Genomic DNA, 23,062 nt, shown 5'->3' with positions numbered 1-23,062 from the left:
ACTCAGTTTCCACTCTGGTCACTTAACTAAGGAAAAGCTCCAGTCAGGTTGTCTCATTATATAAACAGAAATCATTTATAACCAGCATGTTCATTGTGACGTCCACATAACCACTCTTGGCTGTGATTTCCTTTCTTAGCCATTCTTAGCATGCCAGCTGTTTACACCATATAGGGGCAAAGTGACTGTGTATATGCCCAGACCTATTTTATCTGTGAAACAGCCTCTGAAACTCTAGCACCCAGAACTTTAGCCCTAGGAGCAAGCATCTCCATAAATCTGATGTTTTATGCCAGATTAAAATTTCTCCTGGAAACTTTTGAGTTTATTTCAGAGTTGCCTTTGGAGACCATGATTAACTATAGATGTCATGCAGGTTTTCATTTTCTTTTTTTAAAATTTTTTTAAACATTTATTTATTTTTGAAAGACAGAGACAGAGCGAGAATAGGGGAGGGGCAGAGAAAGAAAGAGACATAGAATCTGAAGCAGGCTCCAGGCTCTGAGCTAGCAGTCTGCACAGAGCCCAACATGAGGCTCGAACCCACAAACTGTGAGATCATGACCTGAGCCGAAGTCAGACACTCAACCGACTGAGCCACCCAGGCGCCCCAGGTTTTTGTTTTCCAGGTGCTTTTTATTTCATCTAGAATCAACAGTGTCTTTTGAATGTGCTACTCCCTCTCAGATGCCTTTTCTGTGGCCTTTATGTTCAAAGACTCTACATCAGAGAAGCTCAAGGTTGAGTTGAATGACCAATTCCACCAGTTGTCTATTAGTAAAAGGCTGGCATCATTCTCCAGTTGTGCAGGACTTCCCTGTGTACTGGAGGACATTTGTGCTTCCTGCCTCGTTCCCAATGTGAGGTGCGTCTCCCAGTGCCTGTAAGAACCAGAAGTGCCTGTAGGCTATATTCCTAATACCTCTAATTGAAAGCACCAGTTACAGTATCTCGGAAACATGGTGAACTGGGGGCAGATAGCATTAAGTTCTGCCACTGGAGACGGGGTGTACCTATCCCCAGGGCTTCTCCCCTTCCAGTGGAAGTTGCTTCCTACTCTTGTTGCCTTCAATGACCTCTGTCTGCTTTCAAATCTGGTCTTGCTAAACATTATTTTAATCTCTGATTTCTTCCGTATAAAACTGGGCAGGAAGAAGAGGATATCTTCATAAGAAGGGTTCTGTTTTCTGGTATGACTTTGGACTCTTTTTCAAGTTAATAATTGAGAGGATTTACTAGATGGAAGTTCCCAAGCCCAGCAATTACAGCCTGGGCTGAAAGAGATGGAAACAGGGACAGAAACAAATAGAATCATGAGGACCCAAATATTGGGCTGCAACCCAGGGTGTCTTCTCCCAACTGCACCCCACATCAGTCCTGACTTGCTTTTTATCCCCGAGTTCTGCTTCTCCCCTGCCCCACAATTTCTAGAAATACTGCAAGGTAAATGGCCAGAGTCAGGACCTTCTAGTAGGGTAGGAATTCTATAACTCCCCAGACCCCACGAGAGTGTGACTATCTATAAGGAACCATCATCTAGAGAGGCTGTTGGATGGATCACTGCGTCTGTTCTTTTTGTCTCGCTTCTTATTTCTCTTGGGCATGATTAACCACACATGCCAATGCCCCGCTCACGGGCTGCATGTTCCAGCCCAGCGGCCCGCCCCTCTGGCCGGGCAGTGCTCCCTGCAGCTCTCAGCACATCCTGTTTGTTCAGTCCCCTTTGTCTCCCACTGGAGCAACAGGGAGAAAGGATTCCTCTGAGCCCCTTGGATTCGGGCTTTGAAATCAGATCCTGGCACACCTGATTACACTCAATAGCTGGAAATGGTAAGGATGTCCGATGGGCAGAGGGCTCTTGTTTTAAGCTCTGCACACCAGGAAGGCAGGGGTTGGGTCTCCTCGGGGCTGCACTGGAGGGGGCAGGATCCTCTGGCAGGAAAAGCAAACAGTGTAGCCGAAGGGAAATTCACTTGAAAAAGAACTTGAGGCAGTGTCCATCAAGGGGCATAAAAGCTGTCCCTGAGGACACAAAATGGGGCTTAGACTCATTCTTCTTTCCTCACACTTCCCTAGTTGGGAAGTACTCAGTTCCAGTAACCGCACGCCCAAGAGCTGGGAGGGTCAAGCTCTCTGTCCTGCTTTTTCTGTGGAGGTGTTGCCTCTGAGACCTTGGCAAAGGGAATAAAAAAACAGCAACTTACAAGCTACCACACTGGGAAGGAAGCTCCGAAGCTCCTCAGGCTTCACGCGCCATGAGCTTTCCCATGGAGACTGAAAAGTCATTAGGAAAATTCCACACGTACAAAAGGCATAAAGAGTATCCTTGCGCCAGCACCCCGCTTAAGAAATGAAATGTTACCAATGCAGGGGTGCCTGGGTGGCACAGTCAGTTGAGCATCTGACTCTTGATTTGGGCTCAGGTCATGATCCCAGGGTTGTGGGATCAAGCCCCACATCAGGCTCTGGGCTCAGCATGGAGCCTACTTTGGATTCTTTCTCTCTCTCTCTCTCTCTCTCTCTCTCTCCCTCTGCCCCTCTCCACACCCTCTCTAAAATTAAAAACTTTTAATTTGAGAGAGACAGAGACAGAGTAAGAAATGTTACCAGCGAAGTTAAGCTCTCCAGGGTCCTCTCCGAACCCATCCTCTACCCGACCTCTCCAGCAACAACCTCTCAGTCACTCCAGGCATTTCCTACATGTTCCAGAGGGATGTTTGCGGCCCTCTTTGTGATAATCATATGCCACATTCTCCAGATACACCACTCCTTCTCATGCCTTTGGCCCAATGTGGCTGCTGTGCTTACCTGCCTGCCATGCTAGTCTCCTATCAATCTTCCTTCAGGTCAAGGCTCAGATGTCACTAACTCTGGGGAGCGGGGAGCACTTCCTATTGCCCGAGGCACTGATTCCTGGTGCCCCATGGCCCTAAGCTCTCATCTGAGCACTTGCACTACGGCTGAGATGCCCGAAGTGTGCCGGCCCTACTTCCACGCGAGGCTGTGGATGCTGTAAGGGCAAACACTGGTCCCTGTGGCCCCTCCAGCCAGTGGCCTGGCCCAGTGCCTGCTGGCAATGGAGGTGCCAGTTGAGTGGGTGAATAAGTGAGTGCCCAAGTGAATGACAGCTCAGCTACCAGACTTTCAACTTTCCATCCCAGTTAAATGGGGAAGCCCCCATGGCCCCAGTGCCTTCTGTGGAGGCATTTTCCTCCATTAAGCCCCAAACCTTCTCTGTTCTGGAAGCACAACCTGAAAGGTCTCTTCTTCATAGTCCTCAAATGAAGTTGGAACAAACATAATGGGAGTATAAACTTTATTCCCCCATAACTTGAACAAATAACAGTTTCAAAGAGAACCCCGGGTGGGCTTCACATAGGCCTTGAACATCTTTTTCTAGGTGTCTCGTCACTTGTGTTCTTTGTCTTCTTACAGCCTGTAGAAATCCTTAAAGACAGGGAAATGTACAAACCTATTAATCTTGCTTAGAAAATCCATTTAAGTGCCACAGAAACAAAATATTGGGAAACAACAGTCTGGCTATTAAGGTGTTCTCACCCACACCCATTGTTCTCGGCTAAAACATTTGGTTGTTGCTGTAGACTCAGCTTTAGTCATGGAATTTTAGAGGATGTGCCTCAGATGTGGGATCAAGAGCAAGCTTGACAGTAATCTGCACTGTAAGCTGATTTGGTGCCCTGGCACTGAGAATGGGCATCCAGGTCTGCCCAGGAAGAACATGAGAAGTGAGAGTGAGGCGAGGGGCTGAGTTGTGTGCGGGCAGCACAAAGGTCAGATTTTCTTTTATTTCTTTTATTATTTTTTTTAACATTTGTAATTTTTAACAAGATGACATTCACATAACATAAAACATGTCAAAGTAAAGAAGGCATGGAAGCCTGAGTGGGCAGTCGGTTAAGCAGCTGGCTCTTGGTTTTGACTCAGGTCACGAACTCACAGTTAGTGAGTTTGAGCCCCATGTTGGGCTCTGTGCTGACAGTGTGGAGCCTGCTTGGGATTCTATCTCTGCCCCTCCCTGGCTTGCTCTTTCTTTCTCTCAAAAAATAAATAAACATAAAAAAATTTTAATGTAATTTTTTAAGAAAGTAAATAATTCAGAGGCACTTAGTCCATTCACAGTGTTAGGCAGCCACCACTAATATCTAATATTTTTACCACCCTAAAAGGAAACCCTATACCCATTAGTCAATACTCCCCAATCCCCCCTCCTCTCAGCTCCTAGAAACTACCAATCTGCTCTCTCTCTCTCTCTTTCTTGATTTACCTATTCTGGATATTTCACATAAATAAAATCATACAGCATGTGATTTTTTGAGTCTGGCTTCTCACTGGCATATTTCCAAGGTTCATCCATATCGTAGCACAGTTCAGTTCTTCACCCCTTCACTGGCTGAGTACTAGTCTGTTGTATGGATGTACTGCATTTGCTTATCCATTCATAGACAGGTGGATATTTGGGCTGTTTGTACCTTTTGGCTATTGTGAATAGGGCTGTTATGAACTTGTGTGTAAAGGTATTTATTTGAGTAACTGTTTTCAGTTCTTTCAGGTCTATCCATAGGAGTAGAATTGCTGGGTCATAGAGTAAATCTATGTTTAACTTTTTAGGAATTACCATACTATTTTCCTTAGTGGCTAAACCGTTTTACATTCCCACCAGCTATTTACAAGCAGAGGTAAGATTTTACCTTATGGGAGTTACATTGTAAAGTAGCCTCAAGATCTCAATGGCTGTGTCAGTGCACACATACTCTATAAGGGGAGATATAAATTTTGCACAGGGGTAAAGGAGAAGGTGGAGCCCTCAGTAGACAAATTGAGGTATGTTGAGAGGAACAATGGACTTTACCTGTCTCCTTGCCATGCTATCCTTAGCTGAGCAAGGAATGGGCTATTTACTGTCTATCATCTCTTCACTTCTCACCAGTTAATCTTCACAACTACCCTGTTCTCGAACTGTAGGGTCATACTGACTGTCCACTTTTAGCCAGATTTCAGAAAACATGTGGGATTCTCTTAGTATGTGATCCAGTGTTTAGAGCTTCCATTTTTGTGCAAGTTGAACTCTACACATGCCATCTATTACCATCTGGGAGCCAGAAATGGGAGGAACACCTTTCAAGGGAAAGCTACAAAAGCAAAGTTATTCATGGTAGCTGTGCAGGAGAAAGACAAGACCATTAGCAGGGCCCCCCTGAGTTAGACTGGTCAGAGGGAAGAGACACAGAGCTGATTTCTTTATTGAAACCACTTGGAAGGAGTCAAGGCCTATGTTAAACCTATATAAAAGTATCATTTGATTAGAAGAATAGAAAATACAACTATATGACAGTCTTTCTTCCCTCACACTCTGGTAGCTGAAAGCATCAGCAGTTTGGAAGGAAGGCCTTGCTGAGAGAGAGGCCTACGGATCCCGGGGACAATGTCCTTTCTGTTAGCCATGGATCTTTATGGCTGAACAAGGGCTGAAAGAGGAAATGGAGAAAGGAAGGGGGAGTATGGCCCCAAGAAGGGAGCTTTTAAGAAAAGAGAGGAGTAGGGTCTCTCGGACGTTTTCTGTGAATGTGCGGCTTTGGGAGGACAGCAAGGAGAGGAGAAGGGAAGGGGGTGAGCACTGGGAGAACTAGTGCTTCCAGCGGGCTTGGCAGAAAGGAGGATCAACACACCATTTGGAAGTAGGTCTTTGCAGCTCACTCATAAGCCTTCAGGGGCACAAGGGGCTTTGAAACCCCAACATATCTGGCTGAGAACAGGAAGCCCTGGGATGCAGTTCTGATTTGAGTCCTGCTACTGAACACAAGGACGTCTCAGTTTCTCACAGAGCAAGAGGAGATTGTCTTCACTAGCCTCCAGTAAATAGAAAATGGACAGCCAGATTATCTTTTGAAAATGGACCATGCCCTTTTCTTGAGGCCAAGTGGAGAACCAGTGCTGTCAAGATGCAAATAAGTGATCCTCCTCACCAGCCACACATGAGACCTTTTGTCTTGATATTTTACTCCGAATCCAATGGGACCTTCTGTAGGGTAAGTCAATGTAGTGGGCTAAATGGCAGCCACCAGAAGAGGTGTCCACAGCCTAACCCCTAGAACCTGTGAATGTAACCTTCCTTGGAATAGGGTCTTTGCAGTTGCAGTTCAGTTAAGGATCATGAGATGAGATCCTCTGGGTTATCCAAGTGGCCTCTAATCCAATGACAAGTATCCTTATAAGAGACATGCAGAAGAGAGACATGTGAAAAAGAGGAGGTCATTTGAGCAGATAGGCAGAGCCTGGAGCTATGCAGTCCCAACTCAGGGAATGCCTGGAGCCTCAAGAAGCTGGAAGAAGCAGGGACATGTTCTCCTCAACAGCCTTCAGGGGGATCATGACCCTGCCGACATCTTGATTTTGGCTTCTGGCTTCCAGAACTGAGGTGGAATAAATTTCTATTGTTTTAAGACACCACATTTGTGACAATTTGTTGCAGCCACCTTAGGAAACTAATACAATGGGGTTGTGCAAAGAGATGATGTGACAAGGGAGAGAGAGGGAATCTAGAAAACCAAGTTCAGTGCCTGGACTTGCTGCTCATGTCTGAGGCAAACTTTGTCAGCTTTGTGATACAGGGCTGTTTCCTCCTGTGTTCCTCCTGTATTTGCTCCTTGTGGCTGAGAGGAGGGCCCATAGCTTACTTTTAAGGATGCTATTCAGGATTGGAGGAGGTCAGGTCAGGCTCTCACACCTGTTCAAAATGGCGGTAATAATAATGAACACATTCTATAGAACATTTACACATGCTACGTAATTTACATACATTATCTCATTTGGTCCTCAAAACAATTCTAAGAGGTTAGTATTCTCCTCCCCGATTTACAGATGCATAAACTGAGGCTCTGAGAGGTCATATAGCCTGTTCAAGGTCATTCAGGGAATGATGGTGGCACCCGACCTATGCCGAATCCATAGCATTACAGAAGATCCAAGCCTCACAAAGATGGTTGATCCAGCACCCCAGAGCACCCCAGAGCACCCCACAGTGCCCTGCTGGCTGATGAGAAAGGTTTGTTTCTTTTCTAAATATTAGCCCCAATGACACTACAGTTTGGGCAAGGATCTGGTTAGATCCTGCTAACGTCAGACGGTTGGCAAAACATGCACAGTCCAGGAAAATCTAGTCATAATTGATACTGATCAAGATCCTCTTGGCCCCAAGGCTCTGAGCCTTTCTCCCCCCTCAGCCATGCTGAGGGAAGAGCTGAAACCCTTATTCAAGCGACCTCTCCCATGTGAGAAGCTGGACAGTCCACAACAGAACCCATCTGGCATAACTCTCTCCCGCAGCCAGGAAAAGGGAGGAAGCTGGCTGGAGAGGAAGGTGCTGATAAAGTCCTGTCCTGGGCAGACTGACCCTGTTTGGGGCCCTCTCTTCCTCAGGGTGGTCTCAGGTAGGCCCTACACTTAGAGTTCCTTTGCTTTTCACAGAGTCACAGAGTTCTGGAGAGATCTGGATTGACCTCCTTCTTTTAACCGCTTAGGCAGGGGTATGGCTAATGGGGCAGCCTCCCTGACTTCCAGCATTCTGCATCGTAAGAGTGAGTGCAGGAGCAGGGAGGTGACCCAAGGACCTGCCAGATTTCCTCCCACGCAGACCTCTGCGCAAGATAAAGTCAGAAGAGGCTGTGCCACAGGACAACATCATAATAAATCCCCTCCGGCCTCCTCCCGGGCTCATTGTTCTATTGCAGCAGTTGTTTTGAGTATGATCAAAAGGAAGGAAGAGCACTGTGCTATCAGGCTGGGGAAGAAGGATGCTCTCCTGACCGCTCCTGTTGCCCTTGGCCACCCTCATTTTAAATATGAGGAAACTGAAGGGCAAATTGCAGCCTAACCCTGGCCACATGTGAGGCTCAGCGAGCCGCTCGAGGCCCCCTGGACCTCTGGTGAGGCAGCAATCCTGTCCAGACTTGCTGACAGCCACCTGGGTCACCCTGGCCTTGTCCTTTGGCCCTGGGCAGGGGGCCGGGAGGCCCTGGCTCAAGGTCAGCGGCAGTGTGGGGAGGGCACTGGAAGTGGGCCCTTGGAGTGGCTGCTCAGCTGTTGTTTACCCCTTGGGCTGAGAACTGAGGCCATCAGGCCACAGCCATTGGAAATCATAGGCCAGGAAAGGAATTGCCGAATTTGGCTGGCCCGGTGCCTACCGCTCAAGACAGCAAATAGCTCAGGTTCTTGGGAAGCTGGTATCTTCAGGACTCACGGCCTTTCCTGCACAGAGCCAGGTCCAGGCCTGGGCACAGGCGGTGCACCCCTCCGCCCCCAAGGCTGGATTCCTGCAGGGAACTGGAGCAGAAAGCATTGGCTTCCTTGAGGCGGGAAGGGTGGAGCCGAGGGCTCCTCCGAAGACTGCAGGCTCGCAGAGTCCTTCTCTCCAGCGTCTGCCCTGCCCGACGCCCAGAGTCTGATTCACCAGGTGCCCGGCTGCGGTGGCCCGGTCACCTTTGTCTGGGCTAGAGGCCACGTCTGAGCCATCAAAGGCGCCTCAATGGGGGAGGATGTCAATGTGCTTCCTCAACCAGAAAGGTGGTTGAGTTCGGCCAAAGCACCCCAAGCAAACAAGCAGAAGCCTGTCAATTGAAAGATGGGGGCTGCTGGGAGATCACACGACAACAAAATGAGAACCATTATCAGTCTCGTCCCAGCCTGAAGGAGGGAGAGCCTTTGAAGCCACAGACAGGCTGAACAGAACTTTCCACCTGAGAGGCGCTGGAGATGGGAGGTCAGGCCGAACGCAGCCCCCACAAAAACTGATCAAAGCCTACTGCAGAGGGAGGGGCCCGCAGCTGCAGCCCTGCTCCCACCACGGGCCGCCCAAGGCTTTCTGAAGGCAACCCGGCGGCCTTTTTGGAGGCCTGTGGGAAAACCCGGCACAGATGCACTGCAGCCAACCCCCCCCCAACCCAGTGCTGCTGGGACAGGGGAAATAACCCCCTCAGTGGTCCTGAAAAGAAGAGGGAGGGAATCAAAGCACATGGAAAATGCTAAGACCACCCACCTGATGAGTGCCTACCTTTCGGGAAACAATAACTCCTGGCTTCCCAGGCGCACTTCTGAAAGAACAGACTGAACGAACCGGCTGCCTCAAAGCTCCGTGCACAGAGGGATCTGTGGGACGCCCAGCCCTTCGTAAGCATCGGAAGCTTAATTTAAAGTGTGTTGGCCTCTTGGTGCTATTCAGGGTCTCCTAGCGTCCACTCTCTTCCCTGACAACCTGAGAAACAGCAAGAAGCCCCATTCAGAGCGCAGCAGGGTCCTGTGTGGCTGCCTTTAGTGCACTTCTCTCAGACTGGGCAGTGCTATCTGCCAGGGAACATTCTAGGGCCATCTTCACTGCTGGACCCGGGGCATGAGGGAATTGATGAAAAGGCTCTGTCCTGAATGCAGTGTTGGTCCTGCCTGGACTGGACAGCCTCAGCACGCCCTGCGGGCCTCATGTCCCTTCCCCCCTGCCTGGAGCTCGCCTTCTGAGGACTACACTTCATGGAGCCCACGAAGTGGCTGCAACAAAGCAAAGCCATTTCCACCATGCTGTCCTTCTCAAAAGGATGGGAAAGTTCTTTTCTTCACCTTCCTGGGAAAGGATTTGAGGGGAGGATGGAGGGGGATACTAATGTGGAGGACCTGGGAGGTATTTATTTAAAGGGGGATGTATGGAGGAAATGGGTTGCCCAGGAGCACTGGGGGAAACCGAGATGAGAAAGTTCCAGAACTGCTCTTTAACCAGCTGGCATTCTTTCCAAGATGGATGCACAAGGACTAGACAGAGGGCCTCAGGGAGGAGAAACCGAAATGAGGGTAGAGAGGCATTTCCTCTCTTGCTTCTCCAGAGGCCAGATCCTAAAGAGGGGGGATGGGCAGCTGGGAATGGCTGACCTACCTCCCACTACTCACTATGAGATTTATATCTTTGTATTACTTTGCCCCGAGAGATGGATGGGATTACCTCCAGTTTATGGGTGACAAAACAGATTCGAAGAATTGACCAAGGCTCTCCGAAGAGCACATGGAACTTCCAGGCTGGAACTCAGTCCTCAGGTGGCCTGGCTCCAAAGTTCACAACCTCTCCCCACTCCTCCCAGGGCCTGCCCAGCATCTCGGGGTGAGGCTTATGTTAGTAGATGCTCGGCAACTCTTCGTTCACTTGATCTAAACCGAGCAGCCAAACACTGGCAGGTCTCTTTCAACATGACTGAGAGGAATCCTTTTGAGGGTCCAGGTTATGGAAAGAAATTCTCTGAGGCACCAAATAAAATCCCGCTCTGAGGTGCAAGGAGGGCTTTTTTGAAATTAATACCTAATAAAGTTTACACAGACCCCCAAAAGGAAAAACAGAAGGGAACTGGAACAATAAAAAAGCAGAATAGGTAGATAATAAAACTTCAGAGTGTTGTCTTTCATCCAGGAAGCACAAAGCACTCACAGACTCTAATTACATCTTCGTCCCCACGGCCCTTTCTGAAGTTGGTAGGCACATGCGTGTTAACAGTGCCCCTCATTTTAGGCATGGATGGATTTGGGTACTGAAAGCGTTAGCAATTCTCCCCAAGGCAACAGAACATGGCTGCATTCCCCAAACCTGTGTCGGATGCTACCTCCAGCTGTGTTTCCTGACTCAGCAAATAAAACCAAGTTTGTTGGGAGGTTGAGGGGGTGGCATGGGGGTGGGGGTGAGATGGTCTAAGGGTGGCAAAGCTGAAGAATTAGACCTTACTTTATACCACACACAGTAGAGATTCCCCTTTGCTCACCCACATGCACTTTCTTCAATTTAGGCATGTGTTCACTGCGTTCATCAGTGGGTGCTAACGGTCATGGAGCCGCTCACTTTGGTAGTGCCATGCCAGACAGTAAGCACCTCTGATGATGGAGACCAGAAGACAGTGTCTTAGCTGACACCCAGCTGTGGGAGCCTGGGGGGAAGTTGCTCCTGGTGGACACAGTGGATGTTGAGGCTCAGACAGCTAGGGATGCTAAAGGGAACTTAATTGCAAAGGAGTAATCCTTTTTTTCTTGCTGGTTCACATTCAATCATGTCATTCCTTAGCTTTAATAATATAATAATAATAATTGCACATGGCTTTTTAATGGCTCTCCATGGCCGAAGAGCATTAGGCAGAAATTCTGTCACTAGACCCTGAAGCACTGTCATAGGAGGACTCCATCTGGGATCCCACTCATTTCGTGCTCCTCTTCTAACTTCTGTGCAGTGATTCTCCAACTTGTGGGCTGCAGACTTATGGGCAGGGGGCATGGAATTTAAGGAAGGTGTAACTCCATACACCACACCAAATATGGGCTACATCCCGCATCGATAGCAGGCAGAAGGCTAATTCGAAAGAGCTGTCACATGTCTAGTGCTCTTTGTCATTGTGTGTATTCTTGGGTCCTAAAGTTCAACAATTATTATAAAAAAGGGCCTGCATTATGGTAATGGTTTTCAATTGCAGTCCAAGGAACCCCGCAGAGAGTCCCTGAAATATAGCTGGGGGAAGGATCAGGGTGGAGCCAGCGCAGATGGGACCCCCCTCTACCCCATCCGCCAACACACAACTGAGTCATCCCCTCCCCTTGCAACCAGCGCAGCTCTGCTTTTTTTTTTATTTGAAAAAAAAAAAAAAGAGCTCTGCTGGGGGATAGAGTGAGGTGGAGTTTTCATGCAGTGGCTGAGGACAAAGTACACGTACCTCTAGCTTGCTGCTTGCTACTGTCCAGTGGAGCAGTGAGAAATCTGTCACGACCCTGCATGGGCCTACCGTGAGTAAACTGTGGTGTGTAAATGGTGCAAGGGAAGCCATTCCCTCCATCCAGACCCACAGAGGAAGCACCCCAGGCTAGTTAGTTTCTTAGCTGCATTAAGTCTATCTTGCTCTTGGACATAGAAAATGAAGTTGCACATTAGCATGTCCTATTGCCAATACAAAAAGTATCCCTTTTGCTCATGTAATGTGCCATTTGCTGCTGTCCGGGGAGGGGAGGGAAATCCTCTATATACCAGCTCTTCTTGTGCATCAGAGTTCCCAGTGGGGTACTGGTCGCTTGGGCCTATTTTCATCTCTTTGAATTTCTACCCAAATTCGTCTTTGTTTATTGGGTTGATGCCTCCCACCCAGGCCTTTGGACCACATGGTGTGCCCTCAGGTACCTTGGGCCAATAAGAGGTGACAAAGCAGAACCCTGAGAGAAGACTTCTAGAAATTCTTGAGCTGAGCCTCTAACCTTCTTACCCTGGTTTCAGAGCAACAAATAAAGAAATGCTCCAAACAATTCAGAACAGTACTCATTAGGGTGTAAGACTCAGACAGGAGACCGGAAGGGATGCCCGTGTCCCTGTTTTCACTCTGCTGACCATACATCTCTGTAAAAGCCACCTTCCCACCATGCAGACTTGGGGTAAATGGCTATGAAAAGGATGGCAGAACTCTCTTTTATGAACACCCCATTAGAGACATGTGAGAAACAATGGCAAACAGACCTAAGCCGTCACGGCTAAGACTAAGCTCGTGGGAGTGTGTGTGTGTGTGTGTGTGTGTGTGTGTGTGTGTGTGTGCGTGCACATGCATTTCAGACTACAGATATGGCTCTGAGTTCCTGTGTGATGGGTAGGCTGAGGGGGCAAAAAGCTCTGTGTTGTCAGAGGGCTTCAGGGAGCACCCACACACTTAGATGCTCAAATTTATTGAGGTGGCTAGTGGGGAACTAAAGGAAAGTTTTCAGATTGGGGGAGTGTCTGTGTATGAGCCCAGATCTCTGCTCATGTGTGTTGGGGGGAAGAGGGGAAATTTTGTGTTTGGGTATATACACATGCATGGTATGTGTGCCGGCATTCAAGTGTACAGAAGGGAAACTGAAAGTTTCGAGAGTCTGTATAAATTCTCAGTTAGAAGAATGTCTGGCAACTCCCCATCCCACAGGTTGGTACACATTCAAAGCTTGTGAAGTTAATTTCCTGTACTAGTTACCAGGCCTTGTTTATACAGGACACAAAATATGGTTTAGAGCAAAAAACTCCAGGTATCAGAGGTGAATTGAGGGACAGTGTGTTTTAAGAGGGTGAGGAAGCAGAGTGGTGGTGGGGGGGGTCACTATCCTGTGTCTTTTGAAAGATCAATGAAATCAATTTTCAATATCAACCCATAATTCCCACCCCCATATGCTTGGGAGACAGAGAATGTAGAGACCTAATTTTAAAATTCTGTCCTTCATTGTTCTGAAGCCATTTTAGTGCCCAATCTGCTCATCTAATAGCAGCTGGACATTCTTGTGTGTTTATGTGTTTTTAAACTTGTCTGGCTAGTTCCACTCTGAGCTTAGTTTGTGAGCCTGGCCTCAGAAAGTGTTTATGAGCTTTTTCACTCTGCTTTCCTCTGACTTGCTTTTGTTTGATGGCATGGAAGGGTAAAGCTTGACTCAAGCACTCTGTTCTTCATTTGAGGGCCACAGATCCTATGGGGTCCTCAGACTGGCATCTGAAGTGAAGTTGGAGGGTTTGACCCAACACCACCATGGCAAGCATATGAGCAGACATTTCTGAACACCTGTAAATGGGGAGAAACCGCACTCTACAAACAAACTCTTTGGCACGTGACCTCCTCAGAGTTTTCTTGCCAGTATATTCATCCATGTGACACCCAGCTTCTAATAAATGCTCAGTGGCTAATTAACTATGGTGCATCCTATTCTAATCAAGGGCCATGAAGCCATTAACAGGGTCAACAGAGCCAACATTGCTCTTCAGCACAGAGCAGGACTTTGCTGGGTCAGGTGTCCTGAATACACCTGGGATTCTGATGCACCCACGTGAGAGGCATGAGCTTCTGCTCTGGCTCTAGTCTAGACTCAAGGAAGGAGTGGTAAATCTGGGTTTTGGGTTCCATGAAGCAGAAAGCTTGAACCTATCAGAAAACCAAGTCCAGACCAAACAGAGGTCTGAAGATCACACCCACAACCTTTGGTGCTGGTGGAGGCAAAGAGTGCCAGTCAGGGAGCTTGGTAGGGAGCCTCATTGGGAGGCAGAAGCCAGAGGAGCCATACCTTTTTCTCTCTCAGGCAAGGTCTAAGCCCTGCTTGAGGCTGTTTCTGAGCACAGAGCTCCTCTGGCAGGGAAACCCCTAGATGCTGATGGGGTCATTTCCCAGGTTTTTCCCTGGTCCAGTGCAGGACTTCAGTTGTTTATGGTGATAGAGTGTGCTTTTTACTCCATCCCTGCTCTGCTGGCTTCCCTCATCACCTTCAGGCAGTTCACAATATCTCATCACTAAGAAACCTCTGAACACCAGCAGGACTCTACCGACTGGGACCCATGCCTCCTCAGTGAGTTCTGAAACTCCTTTGAAGCAGTGCCTAAAGTTCAGGGAGACGCTTGCCAAGGAAAAAGGCCTTAAGACAGCAGTGGCGATGGAGACAGTAAGGTACAGATCATTCTCCTTTATAGGATCTATTGGCTGGGGAACTTTACAGAGAGTTAACACTCTATGCAAGCTAGTGTGACACTCTGTTGATCTGTGATTCCATTTAAGGCCCAGCAGAGCCCCCTTCCAGAGTGTTCCAGGCAACTGTAGTTGTAGCCTGGGAGATGTCCTTTCTTGGCGGGAAGCACCTCCAGCTGGAGATGGGCCTAGCCCCGGAGGAAAGAGGCTCCTGTGGGACGAGACCTGCACTTGCCCCTCCTGCTCCAAGGCAGCAGCTTTCTGGGTGTCATCCGTTTGCCTGCCAAGACTAGTCCCTGGGGGAGTGCTGATTTTTCAGGCTTCCCTGCCTGTCCCCTCAATAACCCCAGAAATTACTTGCCCCCCTAACAGTCTTGGAAGGGGGCCTGATTGTATTTCCAGCCTGCAAGCAGCATTTGCATCAGGAGCTCTTCGCTCGGGTTTCCTTACAGAGGAATTTGCTTTCTGGGAAGGGTCGTATTCCTCGCCTCTGTCCTCCCCAGGAATCCCATGTACCCCTCTATCCCTGTGCCTATAATGGAATCATAATCCACCCCTTCCTCGTGTCTCCCCCTGCTAGCCTGGATGGCCCTGAAGGCCAAGGGCTGTCTTACAGGCATACTGGTGAGTTGGGATCAGCCTGGGGTCCTGATTGAATGAGGGTCATCTAGGGCCCAGAAGGCCTGCACTGACTACCCCAACACTCACTAGCCATTGGGATTTGGATAAAGGTGCTTTTCAAGGGGGTTGGCCTGATTCTCAATCTAACCTAAAAAATGGAGGCATAGTTCCCTGAGCCTCTCAATGGATTATTTGTAGAGCCATACATGGAAAAAACTTTATAAAATGGCCAGTACAACCTATATAGGGAGTGGTGTTCTGTTAAAGCCCCCTAACTCCCTTCATTACCATCATCTGATAAATGGAAGATCTTTCTGTGACTCAGAGGCCTGGCTCTTCCTAACTGTGCTGTTTCCCATGTGACCTTCAGTGAGTTGCTTTCTCTCAATGACTGTTTCTTCACCTATGAAACGGAAGTATAGACTTGTCAGGACAAATACTGTGGACCCTTAACTGAGTGGCATGATTGTTGGCATTGTTCTTTACGGCCATTGTTTAAATGACATAGAGCCACTTTCCTAAAGAGCTATGTTTAGAAGAAACTAGACCTCGGATGTGGGATGTGAGATGTGGGAACCATCCTAAGTCCGTCCTTTGTTGTCACGGAAGTCCACACCTCCCCAGTACTTCTCCAGCAGAGGGGTCAGCAAGCTTTTACCAGCAAGGGGCACAGAGTTTATATTTTCAGCTTTGTGGGCCACAGGGCCTCTGTCACAACTCTAAAGTAGCCACAGACAATACGTAAACAAATGGGCATGACTGTGTTATGACAAAACTTTTGTTTACAAAATTTGGCCCATGGGCCATGGTTTGCCGACCCCTGTTCTGGCTCGGGATAGGTGCTCAGGATAAGCTTGGGAAATGGGTGTGCTGTAGGTAGGTGGGTAGAGACCTCTCTGCTCATCCAAATCCTTGTTTCTAGTTCTGTTCACACAGGCCCAGGTTCTGTGTTCCCACCGGGGGGGGGGGTCACAACAGCAAGGCCCTCACCTCTTACTTCCCTCCTCTCCTCCAGCTTTGAGAGATCACAGACTCGTGAAAACCCACCCACTTAATGGAGAGCAGAATTTTTGTGATTTCCAGGATCTGTCCCCTTCCCCCGCCCTCCCCAGGGCCTTTCCCCTCCATCCCGTTTGTGGGACACACAATTTGTAATCTCCTTAAAACCAAAGAAGCGAGGTCTCTGATTCATGTAGATTAAAATCAGCTGCAACCTATTAATGGCCCAGAGCCCAAGACAGATTTTAGGAAACAAAAACACTGGACCAAATTATACTGAACTGGCCTCTGTCTCCAGGGGAGGGAGGTGGGGTAGGAGGCTGGGGGTGAGGGGAGTGGCATGTGGTTTTAATTAATTTGGATTCTCTTCCTGAAGCTAATTCACCCAACACAAAGCATGTGTAGCGTCATGGAAGCAGCCAGCCTTGGAGCCGGGCTCTCCCTGGTGAAAGCCCCAGGTCCTGTTGGGGGGCTGGGGCTGGTTGTGTGTCTGTAATTAACAGGTTTCAAAGTGGTTATTTTGGAAAAGAGAATTTCAGTGGCGCGTTAAAATCCTTTCATCAACCATCAGCCGGCATCCCAAGGCCTTCAGCAAGGCCCTGGCCACTTACGGCTTCAGAGAGATTTGAATTCCCAGGGTCTTGGTTTAGAATGTGGAGGCTTTTGCCATGGGTTTTATTAGGCTGATGGTTGCCATGATTTTCATTATGTTGTTTGGTTACTGGGATCATAAAAATGTTTCTCTCTTCCTAGAGTACCTAAAAACATTAAAAAGAAAAGAAAAAGAAGAGCCCCTGCCTTTATGGAAGTTACATAACATACAAGCTGTGACCCCCTCGCGGGAAGAGGCTGGCTCTGCCTCTGGGCCTGGGGGGACTTGGATGTGGGGCAGATCGCGAGCACCCTGTTCTGACCCCATGTCTGAGGAAACTGAGGCCTAGGGAGATGCCCCAAATGAAGCCAGTCAGGTCTCTTCTCTCAGACTCTCGATCGGGTGTTCCTTATCCTCCTGGTGCATCAAGGCAGTGAACAGAGTCAGAAGCGTAGAGAAGGAGTCTGAATTCCGCTGGACTGGTGCTTTAGGACAATTTTAAGAGTAGAAGGAAATGGCAAGCTAACAGGTAGCTTGTAATAAAATGCTGCAGTGGACAGGGAAGCCATTCGAGCCACTGCTGGGAGTCCTGATGGTGCCAATCGGGGGAACTCTCCTCAGACGCTAGACGGGCTGCGCTGAGGCCCCGAGAGAAGAAGAGTCACTGGAGCCTATCTTGGCACCCAGGGCCCTGGGCTGTGGAAAGGAAGGAAATAGGTACTAAATCCCACAAGCCACAAAGATGATTTCTTACTGCTCTGAATAAAACCTCTGAAATCTGGTCAAGCTCCCAGAATCACCATATGGGGTGACAGGAACTTTGAGTCTGCGTTATCTGATCAATGGAACGCCAGCCTGGCTTTACTTCCTATTTTGATGATGGCTACCTTCCAGAACCTTCTCTCATGAAGGACATGAAAAATATTTTGGGAGAGTTGCTATTAAATAACCTCTGGTGCTTAAAAACAATGGATGGTCTCCAGAGGGGCAGGCCTTGCTCTCAGTAGGACACCGTGTAGACCTAATCCACAATAAAGTCATAATGCAATTTTTCAGAGGTTTAGAGAGTGTCAGAACTGGGGGGGGGGGGGGGTGGAATTCAAGGCCAGCTCATCCAGGCTAGTATTACAGATAGGGAAACTGAGACATTTGAGGTGAAGCACAGGTTCCAGCCCATGGTATTCAGAAATCCGGGTTTGCTCACCTACATCTTTCCTCACCAGACTACATTCCACTTTGCCTTAACATTTTTATTCACTCATCCAGTACTTACAGATTACCCTCCATGTGTCAGACATTTCCAGACACTGCTAATTTTGTTTCTTAGAAGTTTTTAGAGATTAAATGAAAGAAATTAAATTCTGTAGAATACGTTAAAGAAGAAAAGGAAATTTTCTCCCCAAAAATCCCAATTTTAGGAAAACGTTGTGAGCCTAGGCATACTAAAGAAACACGTGCTGTCCTAGGTATACTTTTCAGATGGCTGAATGATATCATTATTGCATAGGGATGGGACTTACCTAGGCTGCCTCTGTTTAAAATCACCACCTCACTCCCAATAGCCACCTGGGCAGCCTAGCCCAGAGGATTCTGGGACTGGAAATCATCAAGGGTTCTCTGGATCCGAGGTTGAGCCAGTGCTGGTGGGAACCCAGGCCTGTTGAAGGCATGCAGATGTACGGGTGCCTCGATCTGTTTCCCATCATTCTCCTCCTACAGTTCACTTGTCAGTCCTTTGCTCTTGTTTACCTCTGTGTGAATAATTCCTTGATTATAAATAGAGAACTTGGCACTGAGTTTCGGATTATCTGTGATCTTTAATTTTCCCAGGGCAAAAGAAACTAAACCAACAAATCTCTTTGTTTCTCATGGTTCAGTATCTAAGTCATGGAAGCACTGATGTGTGTAGAGTGAGCCAAGCCTGAGTCTCCCCACCCCTTCCCACCCCTTCACACTCACAGTAAGAAGTCATGCATGCATTCATTCATTCACTGATTCATTCAACAAATATTCACTAAACACCTATGTGCCAGACTCTATTCTAGTCACTGGAGATACACAATAAAAAAGGACAATGTCCCTCCTTACCTTGTTTACATCTCTTTGCTTATTGTCTATAAGCAAACCAACCAACAACAACAAATGGTATATGCGTATATCAACACATACAGATATATCAACTAGCAATAAGTGCCTTGAGAAAAAGTAAAGCAGGGTAGAGAGAAAGGGGTGAGGGTTGCACTATTTTATACACGGTGGAGTCAGGAAGACTTTCCTGGAGAGGTGACATTGGGGAAGAGGTTGAGTGAAGAAAGAGTAAGCCATGTTTGATCCTAGCAAAGAGCATTCCAGGCAGAAGGAACCCTGAGTGCAAAGGCCTGGGACAGGGACAAGTCTGATGTGTCGGGGAACAGCTAGGAGATCAGGGACTAGAGCAGAGTGAGTGATGGGAACGACATGGGACGGAAAGTCAGAGAAGTTGGGGGAAGGGGGGCAGCTCAGAGAAAGAAGACTTTGGCCTTTGTTCTGAGCATCATGGGGTGTCTTTGGGGGCTTTGAGGCAGGGGAGTGATGCGGCAGAGATGCACCCTGGAAGGCTGTAGGGAAGCTGAGGAAAGCATGATGTCCCTGCACAGGTTAAACCTTTGCACTCAGACATGTGGCAGATGGTAGCTGTACTCACAGGTGGTGCCTGAAATGGAAACCTTCGAGAGCTACATGTTTCAACAGGGTGGGGCTGGGCCCGGGAGCTCACTACCTCTATACCAATTAGTCTTAAGCCCAAAAAAAGGAAATGCTGATGTTTAAATAGCAGGGTTGGGACCCGTGAGTCATAGAACCCTCAATCAACCAGGCCACTATTGGTAGGCTCTGGAAAGGTGCTGGTGCAGGGTCTCAAGCTTCTAACTGGGGTATTTGGTCACTTGTTGGGACCTCTGTTGGGGCCTCTAGACATACTCAGAAAAATCAGACTCAAATGCAAACCTGGCCTTTAGGTGGTCTGGCTGTATTTTTGGCTGTCTGGTTAGTTTCCTTCCCAGGGCCTTTCATTTTACAAAATGCAGGCTACCTCACTGGGGAGAAGAGGGGAGAAGGGAAGGGCATAGGCTTTGGGTTCATGCAGTCTGGAATGCAAGCCTTGCCTTACCACTTAACAAGCTTTTAAAAGCTTTGTGAAAAGCTACCGAACCCCCAGAACTGCATTGTCTAATGCAGTAGCCACTAGCCATGTGTGGCAATTTAAAGTTTAAATCAATTAAAATAAAATAAAATAAAAAATTCAGTTCCTTGGTCCCACTTGACACAGTTCAAGTGCTCAGCAGCCACATGGGGGCTGGTGACTATCACGGTACTGGACAGTGCAGGTAGAGAGCATTTCCAATGTGGTAGAAAGTGTTATTGGACAGTTTCACTCCTTAAAAAGGAAGCAACCCATGAGAAATGAAAAAGTTAACATGCAGAAAGTGCAAGCACTTTGCCTGTCTCGTGAAATGTGCTCAGAAAATGATCGCCATTATGATTTGTCATATGAATCTCTGTCCTGGCTCTGCTGCTGCCTAGCTGTAGGGCCAGGCACTCAACCTCTCTAAGCCTCTGTTATCTCATCTGTAAAATGGGAATAATAAGAAATGCTGAGTGAATTCCCCAGAGCATAACTTGATCTTTATTTTACTCAGTTCTCCCTGGACCTATGAGAACCTCCTCACCAACCCTCAGAAGACTTATCTAGACCTGAGTTTGGGATTTCCAGTCCTGGCATAGTTAGCAGGAGGCATGACTTCTATCGTGGCTCAGTAGTAGGTTCTGGAGATTTTATCCATCTTGAAGGGTTTGAATGTGGATTGTGGTACACAATTCCAATGAAAACAAGTGGGCAAGTATGATCAAGAAAAATAGTCATTTTAAATCAACCCAGATATGTACCTAGCTATGTCTCGGGTCCTCCAGCCCCAAGCAGGCCTTGCTTTCTTGTTCCTTCCGTGGATGCAACTCTCAGGAAGGTTCTCCAGCAGTCCTTCTGGTATCTTGGCTTCCAATCAGTCCTCCTTTTTCCACTTTGGGGTTTTGTTGTTGTTGAACATTTATTAACTGCAGGCATTTAGTGGGTGGAAGTGGGGATTTGCCTGGGGCTGGAAGGAAGTCATTTGCCGGCCGGGATACGGTGTGGTTTAGGAGTTGAAGCTGGAATCCCCTTCACCTGTTTAATTCATTTCAAGGGAGATTTGTTTTCAACTCCCAAATTACCTGCTAGGATTTCTTGACCTAAGATCCTATCTCCTCTGGCTGTTTTCTTTCATTTCCGATGATAAGAAAAGCTAAGGGGAAAAAAAGGACTGAGAAGCTCAAGAACATTCTTGCACTCTTTTACATAAAGTGAGTGCATTTTCTTTACTGTCTTTTACAAAATGGGTAGTAGAAGGTCTGTACAAGCCATCAGAACCGCTGCTCCTAGGGGGGTTGTGCCTGAGACCCGGGAGAGTAAATGCAACTGGGGTTTTACAGAAAACTCCAGGAATAGTGAAGAAGAGGGCAGGGACCCTGGTCTGTTTAGCTCACAGCTCTCACCACTGCCTTCAGGCCCTTGGCTCAGAGATGCTTGTCTCTGCCCAGTAGTGACCCTGGTTTGCCTGCCGTTGCCCCCTCTTAGAGACATGGGCTGTCCAGGGAACCTGATCTGAGAATGAATAGAGCTAAAGTGACCCCCAAGCATTGCCAGACACAAGACCCAATAAGCCAGGGTTACAGGGCGTGTCCCCAATAAATTGAAGTTCAGAAGACAGAGCTAGAAGGAACTGTCCCCAATCCCATGGAGCGAGAAACTGCCTAAGTGATGGCTTAAATATAAACAATAAGACCAAAAAAAAAAAAAGAACAAGAAGAAAAAGACATAGGAAAAGAAGGAAGAGGAGGAGAAAGAGAGGAAGCAGGGAAAGACCCTTTTAAGATATGGATCAATTCCCTTAGGCTAGCAGCTCTCAAATGTTTTGGTCTTGAGGACTCCTTTATACTCTAAATTTGTTGAAGATCCCCCCCAAAAAACCTTTGTTTATGTGGGTAGTATCTATTGATAAATTCTGGGGTAGACCCAGATCCTTATCTTCTAGCGTTTATGCCTCCCATAGTGAATCAGGCTTGGTCTGTGTGACCAATAGAAAATGGCAGAGGTGTGGGTGTATGACTTCAGAAGCTAGATCATAAGAGGGACACCAGGTTTCTACCTGGTCTCTTCTGTTGTTTGCCCTGGAGAAAGCCAGTTGCCATGTTTCGAGTACACGGGGAAAGACCTACATGAAAAGGAATTGAGGTCCCTCTTAAGAGCCAGTAACAACTGGCCAGGCTCGTGGGTGAGCCGCTTTGAAAGCAGCTCCTCCAGCCTCAGTCAAGCCTCCAGATGACTGTAACGTCCTAAGAGACACCCAAGCCAGAGTTTCACAGTCAGACCACTTCTGAATTCCTGATCCACAGCAACCACGAAGGTTAACAAATGGTGACTGTTGTTTTAAGCCATCTGGTTTTGGAGTAAGTATGCAGTAACAGATAAGTAAATCATCTGCCATATTTATTTGTTAAACCATATAGTATTCATTTATATGAAGTCATATTTATTATTTCATTAAAATTCATACATTATCTCATTTGTTAAAAAGTCAGAAATAACAATGTTATTGTAAAAATAATTGTTTTCCAAAACAAAACAGAACAAAATTTAGTGAGAAGAGTGACAATATCTTACATATTGGCAAATCTCTTTAATGTCTAGCTTAATGGAAGACAGCTGGATTCTCAGATCTACTTCTGCATTCAATCAGCTGTGATAATGTTGTTTTGATTGAAGTATCTGAAGGAAACCCAGCCTCACATAGATATGTAGGTGGAAAAGGGAGGACTATTTTAATAGCCTATTTTTATATAATTGTGGATAAGTCTGTGATACACCATTTTGATTCTATGAAAGACCTACATTAGTGCCTGTTTTCATTAACCAAAAGAAATCCTAAGAGGATCTTCACTTTTTTGAGAAAAGGCAAAAAGTGAAAATACTGTTCACTCAACATTTGTTTTACAAAGAGACCTTACAGAGGCGGCGTGCACCCCAGCCAGCAAGAGTGGTGCCGCTCGGCTCCTTCCCTGGGAAGTACTTAGTGTCAAGCTGCCGTAGCTTTGAACTGTGTCTCTGAGGTGCTTTTGTTAGCAAGATGTGTCTTAAGGTATGAGAAAAGCCTAAGAGAAATATTTTGGGGTCTGAGAACACTCGAAAAATTTTCCAATGGAAATTAAAGGTAATTGCCTCTTTCCACCCTTTCAGCCTACAAAAGATTTCATAGGAACACTCTACTTTTGGATAGTGGGGGTAGCCTGTATTCTT

At 47.3% G+C, this 23,062-nt stretch overlaps 3 long non-coding RNA genes across 3 annotated transcripts in view; 2 read left to right on the top strand and 1 right to left on the bottom strand.

The window, feature by feature from the left end:
• The first annotated feature begins 1,735 nt into the window (after positions 1–1,735).
• Positions 1,736–23,062, top strand: part of LOC115302688 — a 90,837-nt gene continuing 69,510 nt past the window's right edge. Inside the window, exon 1 of the long non-coding RNA XR_003913590.1 lies at positions 1,736–1,830. This is a non-coding gene — a long non-coding RNA (uncharacterized LOC115302688). The remainder of the gene's footprint in view (positions 1,831–23,062) is intronic.
• On the bottom strand, positions 3,331–20,707 carry LOC115302687. The gene is made up of 3 exons (XR_003913589.1): positions 20,620–20,707; positions 18,216–18,446; positions 3,331–3,447 (listed from the first exon to the last, which is right to left on the bottom strand). It is a non-coding gene; the product is annotated as an uncharacterized LOC115302687 (long non-coding RNA).
• Positions 5,952–7,636, top strand: LOC115302689. Its single transcript, XR_003913591.1, has 3 exons — positions 5,952–6,047; positions 6,880–7,063; positions 7,486–7,636. It is a non-coding gene; the product is annotated as an uncharacterized LOC115302689 (long non-coding RNA).

The sequence above is a fragment of the Suricata suricatta genome, chromosome 9 (assembly GCF_006229205.1).
Source record: "Suricata suricatta isolate VVHF042 chromosome 9, meerkat_22Aug2017_6uvM2_HiC, whole genome shotgun sequence".
Taxonomy (NCBI): Eukaryota; Metazoa; Chordata; class Mammalia; order Carnivora; family Herpestidae; genus Suricata; species Suricata suricatta.
This window is presented reverse-complemented; position numbering and strand designations above follow the sequence as displayed.